We start from the raw sequence: 8,065 nt of genomic DNA, 5'->3' as shown, positions 1-8,065 counted from the left end.
TCTAAAACATGTTTCTATTCAAGTGTTTAATGATACTGTTGTCTCTTTGGTTATTTCATATTAGGTTGTGAACCATGTGAAATCAGGATACTAAGTAACCAGCTATTCCTATTTGAACCCTGGGATTTCCTGCAAAAGAAACTGAAGATAGTTGCTGCATTCCACACACAAGCTCAAAAAGAAAACCTGCCAAAAAGACATGAAAGATTAACAAGGGAAAAATGTCAAGGCATGCCAAAAAAAGATACAAAATAAGCTATTTATGTTTTCCCAAGTAATAGTTCAACAATATCAGAATATAATGCAGAGTTAGGCATTTTGAAGAGCAAGAGGACAAATTGCCCCTTTGGACACTTCAGCAAACAATGACATATTTCAAGTTGGTTTTGGCAGACTTCCAATGTACCTATGCCTGTTCCAGTCTCGAGAAGTCTGCCTCACCTTTCAAGGACTCCTCTTACAAAGAGAGCCCTCTTACTGTATCAAGGTATGGTATTGAGGTCAAATTGGCCTAGGATCTTGCTTGATTGCTATGAGTTATATTGATGTACCCAGTAAACGATTCCTCTAGAGTGTACTGTTCAAGAGTGTTTCTCTGAAGAATATCTGACCTTTGTTTCTATTTGGTAGATGTGTGGCAGGTTGTGGCTGCCAAACTATTGAACATTGGAGAGAATGTGGTCAAAACCCTGCTTTCCTTTAGTGCCACTAGTCTTTCAGGATCATGGACATCTCCTAACTCCCATGCAGTTCATTCAGCACCATATAGGTCTAAGTAGTCAGTCAGGACCACAGAGAGCTTCTACATTAGCTAGATGGTTCCTAGCCTTGCTTGCCAAGTTTAGTGCAGAACAGACTACAGCTCAATCTGAGCTCACAACGCCATCAGTCTCCTGCAGTAGATACGTCAATAAGGCCTGATAGAGAATGAAAGAGTCCTCACAGTAGACACTTATCCCTAACATCAACAATTGCATGAGAATCTCTGCTAAGCTGGGTCTTTGCCCAGAAAGGGATACCAATACTCTTTTCCAAAACAGTACAATAATCCTCACAAAATACAACATTTAGAAAGTTTTTCAATATACACAGTTGTCTGTTTTTAGAAAGGCTTCAGGTCTTCAGAGATTCTCCTGGCAACGACATTGTACCATCATAGGTTACACAACAATAGCTGTATAACCCATGTAAAAAACACCACTAAAATGGGATTTGGGACATAAATTATCTTGCATCATAGCAAAAATAAACTCCTAGTGAAATCCGTTGGAGAACCTTGCAGAGTTCAGAGAAGATTGACATTACAGCAGAAACTGGGGGCAGTGCTGGTATTCACTGACTTAACACAAATTGATAAGTGTCACTAAACACATATCATATAGCTTTCACCAATCCAGCCATGACAGATCAGCAAATTCCTCCAAGAAGGGAGGAAGAAAGGATCCAATCTTAACACCTTCGAACAAGGCCAGTTTCTTCTGGAATGCACCTCTTCTGGAAATGTCCCTCACAAGAGAGAAAAAGCCTTCTTCTACATACCTGCCAGTTCTGCCCATTGACTCTTACTAGAGAAGCCATAACTTCCATTAATCAGCTGACACTTTTGGGGCATTGTAGTGGGGAGAGAGAGAGAGTGTGAGAGCTAGTGTTTGTTTTCTACACAAAACACGGCTTCTGCTGGGGCCTTGTGAGTCGGCTAATGACTATCACATTTTGTCTTCAGACAATAAATGAAAGAATCAAATCAAGCAAACATTTGTGGAGCACCTTTTAATAGCGCACAATCATCCTCAGCAGATTTCACACGGGGAGAGAATGGACATTACAGTGAAGGTATACAATATTATTAATCCGGTGCCACGTGTCGGTGTCAAGGGATGGGCTTCGACTCAGATATCTAAATCAGAGAGACAATGAAAACCAGGGACGCGCCCCAAATGGCAACATATTCCCTTTATAGTGCACTACTTTTGAAAAGGGCCCACATGGTCTGTTCAAAAGTAGTGCACTATATATGGAATATTGTGCCATTTCGGATGCAGTCCAGGAATAAAATAATATTAGTTTGGAGGTAGGTCCATTTCCAATGACATAAAGAAATCCTCAATGGAAAATCTAACCTTTGTGACTAGATTTGGTAAGCAATCACATTGATCTAATATAAAAAGACTGAGGTAAGGTATGTTAGTTGATATTTGAACCAGTTACTCCTCTTCTTGTTATGACCAATGGGATCCAATCATCCGCCAACACATCAATGTCTGACCAGAAGTCTATCTGAACTGCACAAGTCTAAAATCATCTTTGATAAAGAACCTGGGTTTGGTTCATTAGGGTATGCTACAGAAAACATTTTGAAACGTTTCGCAATAGAAAGCAAACATTAGTGACTATTATTGGAACAAATCCAGGTAGTCGCTCCACTTTCTTCAATTTGGTACTTCATGAACATGACAAATGCTCTCTCAAACATCAACCATTAGTGGTAGTTTAATCCTCCTTATTGAAGCACATGTATTTCATACCAAGACAAACTCAATTGGAACATGTTGATGTAATTATTGATTGGTTGAGATAGACGCATTTCAAAAGGTCTCCAATCTGAATTAGATATAATTTGATCATGAACATGTATACTGTTTGCCCCAAGTACTACGGTCATCGTGTTGACAGGTGATTCGTCAATAAGTCATTTTATCAGCAAGCTCTCTCAATGCTTTCCTCCATTTCACAAATAAAGATACTCTAGTTTAGTAGCACATTTTTTACACTCCATTTTGGTTTGAATATTGGCTGTATGTTTTGTATATATAATATTAATAGATGTATTATCTCATGAAACCACACAAATCCTTAGTTTCAGACAAAGATATATATTGTGTTGCTCAAGGGTGTGGGAAGGTGTGCCACTTTCTGTCAAATTAGGTAATTGCTGGACAATATGTCTGTACATTTTGGAGACCCCATTTTGCACCCCCAGAGGCAAAAGATTTGTATTGCCACTTTAATGTACTTTCATCATAGTTTATTTTACATGATTACAATTATTTAGAGTATAAGGAGTAGAAAAACCCAAAGAAACAGAAACACTCAACTGCATTTGCCATCCACAGTCATAACAGATTTTTCCAAATTTCATGGCTGACTCAAGATGTGCTTGTCGCAGCCATCCGCCGACAAATCTTCTCCTTTCAATCCTAATCGGATAAGAAATTCTCCCCAAGTCCTGCCTGCTTATCATGAAAAGTTTACTGTTTGGGGAGATGTGTGCTGACACTGAGTTACCGGGTAGAATCCATAATCATCCAAGGCCTCAGCAGGGATGCAACACAGGGCACAGGGTCAAATTGGACTTTAGCCCACTTTTCCATTGTGTTAACATCCCCTGATCGGAAACTCCAAACTGAAATAAGGGACATGTTCATTCAGCACCAAATGGAGGGAAAGGGACTGAAACCGGAAGGGACAACCTGGACTTGTCCAATATGAAACGCAAATGTTGGTTTCTGTTGCAAAACATTTCAAAACTTTTCTGTTATGTGCTTGTCACGTCCTGACCAGTAATAGGGGTTATTTGTTATTATAATTTTGTCAGGACTTGGCAGGGGGTGTTTGTTTTATGTGGTTTGGGCTATGTATTTAGGTAGAGGGGTGTTTGGTTTATGTGGTCCGGGTTTGTTAGTCTATGTTCTATGTTAGTATTTTTCTATGTTCTATCTAGTCTATTTTATTTCTATGTTTGGTTAATTGGGGTTGGACCTTCAATTGGAGGCAGCTGGTTATTGTTGCCTCTGATTGAGGGTCCTATAATTAAGAGTTTGTTTTTCATGGGTTTTTGTGGGAGATTGTGCTTGTTTAGCTGTGTGCCTGACAAGACTGTCCAGTTCGTTTGTGGTTTGTATACGTTTATTGTGTTTTCCTTCTTCACCAAATAAAAAGAAGATGAGTATATATTTTCCCGCTGCGTCTTGGTCTCTACCCTACGACACCCGTGACAGAATCTACCACGGACCAGGCAGCGGAGGAAGCAGCAACAGAAGGACTGTCGGGAATCATGGACATGGGAGGAAATTCTGGACGGGGCTGGACCATGGCACCAGGCTGGGGAATATCGTCGCCCACCGGAGGAGATAGAGGCAGCGAAGGCGGAGTGGCGCTGGTATGAAGCCTTGTACGCGCCGAAGGGGAAGCACGAGAGGCACCCCGAATATATTTTTTTGGGGGGGGCACACGGGTAGTTTGGCGAGGCCAGGATTGAGCCGCAAGCCAACTCCACGTGCTTATTATGGGAAGCAACTGGAGAGGAGAGCACCGGAGTATGCGGAAGTGCGCACAATCTCGCCCATGTGCACGCACAGTCCGGTGCGAGCGATCCCAGTCCCTCACAAGTGCCGTGCTAGAGTAGGCATCGAGCCTGGAAGGAGGATGCCTGCACAGCGCATCTGGCCACCAGTGCGCCTCCTAGGCCCAGGCTACCCTACGCCTGCTCTACGCACCTCAACCATCAGGCCTCTGCACAGCCCAGTTCGCCCTGTACCAGCACTCCGCTATTTCCATCCAGCCAGGACGGGTTGTGCAAGAGGTGCGCTCCAGACCTCCAGTGCTTACCCATGTCCCGGTGTATCCAGTTCCTGCTTCTCGTGCTGACCCTGAGGTGTGTAGTCTGGCGTCTCCTAAACCAGCACCACGCACCAGGCTTCCAGTGCGTCATCCCAGTCCAACTCGTCCTGTTCCTGCTCCCCGCGCTAGCCCTGAGATGCGTGTCCCCAGTCTGGTACCTCCACTACCAGCCCCACGCATTAGGCTTCCAGTGCGTCAGCCCAGTCCCAGTCCAGAGTGTCCGGCAACAGTACCTCGTCCAGAGTGTCCGGCAACAGTACCTCGTCCAGAGTGTCCGGCAACAGTACCTCGTCCAGAGTGTCCGGCAACAGTACCTCGTCCAGAGTGTCCGGCAACAGTACCTCGTCCAGAGTGTCCGGCAACAGTACCTCGTCCAGAGTGTCCGGCAACAGTACCTCGTCCAGAGTGTCCGGCAACAGTGTCTAGTCCGGCACCGAGTGAGACGGCCTACAGTCCAGCACCGAGTGAGACGGCCTACAGTCCGGCACCGAGTGAGACGGCCTACAGTCCGGCACCGAGTGAGACGGCCTACAGTCCAGAGCTCACAGAGCCCAGTCCAGGGTCTTCAGTGACTGGCCTCAGGCAGAGCTATGCAGTGGGGGTGTTTTGGTCCGGTAGGGGATTAAGGCCTGAGCCTAAGCCACCTCCACTGTAGGAGGTTTGGGGAGGGGGGGTGTAGCACAGGAGCCATCGGTGACGGCTGCCACCCTCCCTTCCCTCCCTTTAGTTTTGGGATTTAGTTTTGTTTTGGGGGTTATTTTTGGTTATTTGTGTGAGGTGCATCCGGGGTATGGGAGGGGGTACTGTCACGTCCTGACCAGTAATAGGGGTTATTTGTTATTATAGTTTGGTCAGGACGTGGCAGGGGGTGTTTGTTTTATGTGGTTTGGGCTATGTATTTAGGTAGAGGGGTGTTTGGTTTATGTGGTCCGGGGTTTGTTAGTCTATGTTAGTATTTTTCTATGTTCTCTCTAGTCTATAGTATTTCTATGTTTAGTTAATTGGGGTTGGACCTTCAATTGGAGGCAGCTGGTTATTGTTGCCTCTGAGGGTCCTATAATTAAGAGTTTGTTTTCATGGGTTTTTGTGGGAGATTGTGCTTGTTTAGCTGTGTGCCTGACAAGACTGTCCAGTTCGTTTGTGGTTTGTATACGTTTATTGTGTTTTCCTTCTTCACCAAATAAAAAGATGAGTATATATTTTCCCGCTGCGTCTTGGTCTCTACCCTACGACACCCGTGACAGTGCTCTAATAAACATGACCCATGCAGGAATATGCCTCAACAGCAAGACATGTCCCCTCTATAAGTTGCCAATGAAATTGTATTAAAAAAAGAAATAGCCAGCGTCATGGGGAGGTCTGCCAGTGAAAATTACTTTGGAGGGCATTGTGACCTATTGAACATCAGTGGGGAGGCTCGTCAACGATTTTTGGAGAGCAGGCGAGTGCACCGCGGTGTGCCTGATTAATGCTGAGCTCCCTCCCACTTCAAATATTTCCCTGAGTCATTAAGTTTTCTGTCGACAATGAAACTTTCGCTCTCTCTGTCTACTAATTGACAAGGTCAATTCACTTGGTTATTAAGTCTACATGGTTGACTTATTGGCCTCCCCAGTCAATGCTATGATGTTGAGAGTCTACAAGGATTCCCTCAGGAGTCTAAAGGGGTCTCTCCAATTTACTGAGTAAAGAGACACCTCTGGCATCTAAATGACTTCCTTGGAATGTTAACCCTGCAGTGACTGATGCCTTAGTAATGTTTAGTTGTTGCTGAAGTAATTGTTAGATCATCATTTATTCATCTCAAAGACTCATTCTACTGTGGCAGCCGGCAGGGAGAGGTAAGGGGAGTGGTAATTGAGGAGAGATATCTTGCAGGTTCCTGGATCCACCCACAAGCCTTATATGGACTTCCTACCCCAACGAGGCAAGACTGTAGCTCGTTAAGCCAGTGAGTGCTTGAGGATAAAGGAGGAAGCAGCCTGCAAAAAAAAAAGGGCAGAGTAGAGGAGAACCAAGAGTGTTATGAAGAGTGGTTGAATAGAGCATACTATCTGTGAGATTACACGTTGTGACCTGGAATGTCGGACTAACCGAGGATTACCCCTCAAACAGAACCGAACGGCTTGTGAGGTGATTGGTGAATTCCTCCTTCTTTCCCCGTGTACGAAAATCCCTAATAAACTTCCCCTTTGCATTCTATTTGTGCTACTGATGCCTGTTTTGTTATTGAACTTTGTCATTGAAAATATCACAAATGAACATCCTTATTATAACAATGCAGATAGTCACAGAGATTTAGAGGATATGTGTCACGTCCTGACCATAGTAAGTTGTTATTTTCTATGGTAGAGTAGGTCAGGGCATGACAGGGGGTGTTTGTCTGTTTTTGTATTTCTATGTTCAGGTTCTACATTTACATTTAAATTTAAGTCATTTAGCAGACGCTTTTATCCAGAGCGACTTACAAATTGGTGCATTCACCTTATGATATCCAGTGGAACAACCACTTTATAATAGTGCATCTAAATCTTTTTAGGGGGGGGGGGGTTAGGATTACTTTATCCTATCCCAGGTATTCCTTAAAGAGGTGGGGTTTCAGGTGTCTCCGGAAGGTGGTGATTGACTCCGCTGTCCTGGCGTCGTGAGGGAGCTTGTTCCACCATAGGGGTGCCAGAGCAGCGAACAGTTTTTACTGGGCTGAGCGGGAACTGTGCTTCCTCAGAGATAGGGGGGCCAGCAGGCCAGAGGTGTATTTCTATGTTGGTTTTGTTTGGTATGATCTCCAATTAGAGGCAGCTGGTTGTCGTTGTCTCTAATTGGAGGTCATATTTAAGCTGATGTTTGTCCCACCTGTTTTTGTGGGTGATTCATTTTTGAGTAGTGTGTTTTCTCTCTGCGTCACGGTTTGTTGTTTTTGGTCCGATCATTTAGACAGCCATACAGAATCACCCACCACCAAAGGACCAAGCAGCGTGGGCCGATGGACTGTACATGGGAGGACATCCTGGATGGCAAAGGATCCTGGACGTGGGAGAAGATCCAGGCCGGAAGGGATCGCCTCCCATGGGAACAGGTGGGAGGGAGGTACAGTGACGAGATCGACAGGCAAGGCAACAATGGAGGCCCGAGAGGCAGCGGCAAAATTTGTTTTTGGGGGGGCACACGGGTAGATTGGCTAAGGCGGTTTTAAGACCTGAGCCAACTCCCCGTGCTTACCGTGGGGAGTGAGTGACTGAACAATCACCGTGGTATGCGGTGATGTGCACTGTGTCGCCCTTGCGCACTCACAGCCCGGTGCGCTCGGTACAAGCTCCTCACCGTTGCCGTGCTAGAGCTGGCCGTCAGCCAGGAAGAAGTGCGCCGGCTCAGCGTATCTGTTCTCCAGTGCGTCTCTACGGCCCAGGTTATCCTGCGCCTGCTCTACGCACGGTACCCCCCGTTC

This window comes from Salmo salar, chromosome ssa19 (assembly GCF_905237065.1).
Source record: "Salmo salar chromosome ssa19, Ssal_v3.1, whole genome shotgun sequence".
NCBI classification, from domain to species: Eukaryota; Metazoa; Chordata; class Actinopteri; order Salmoniformes; family Salmonidae; genus Salmo; species Salmo salar.
This window is presented reverse-complemented; position numbering follows the sequence as displayed.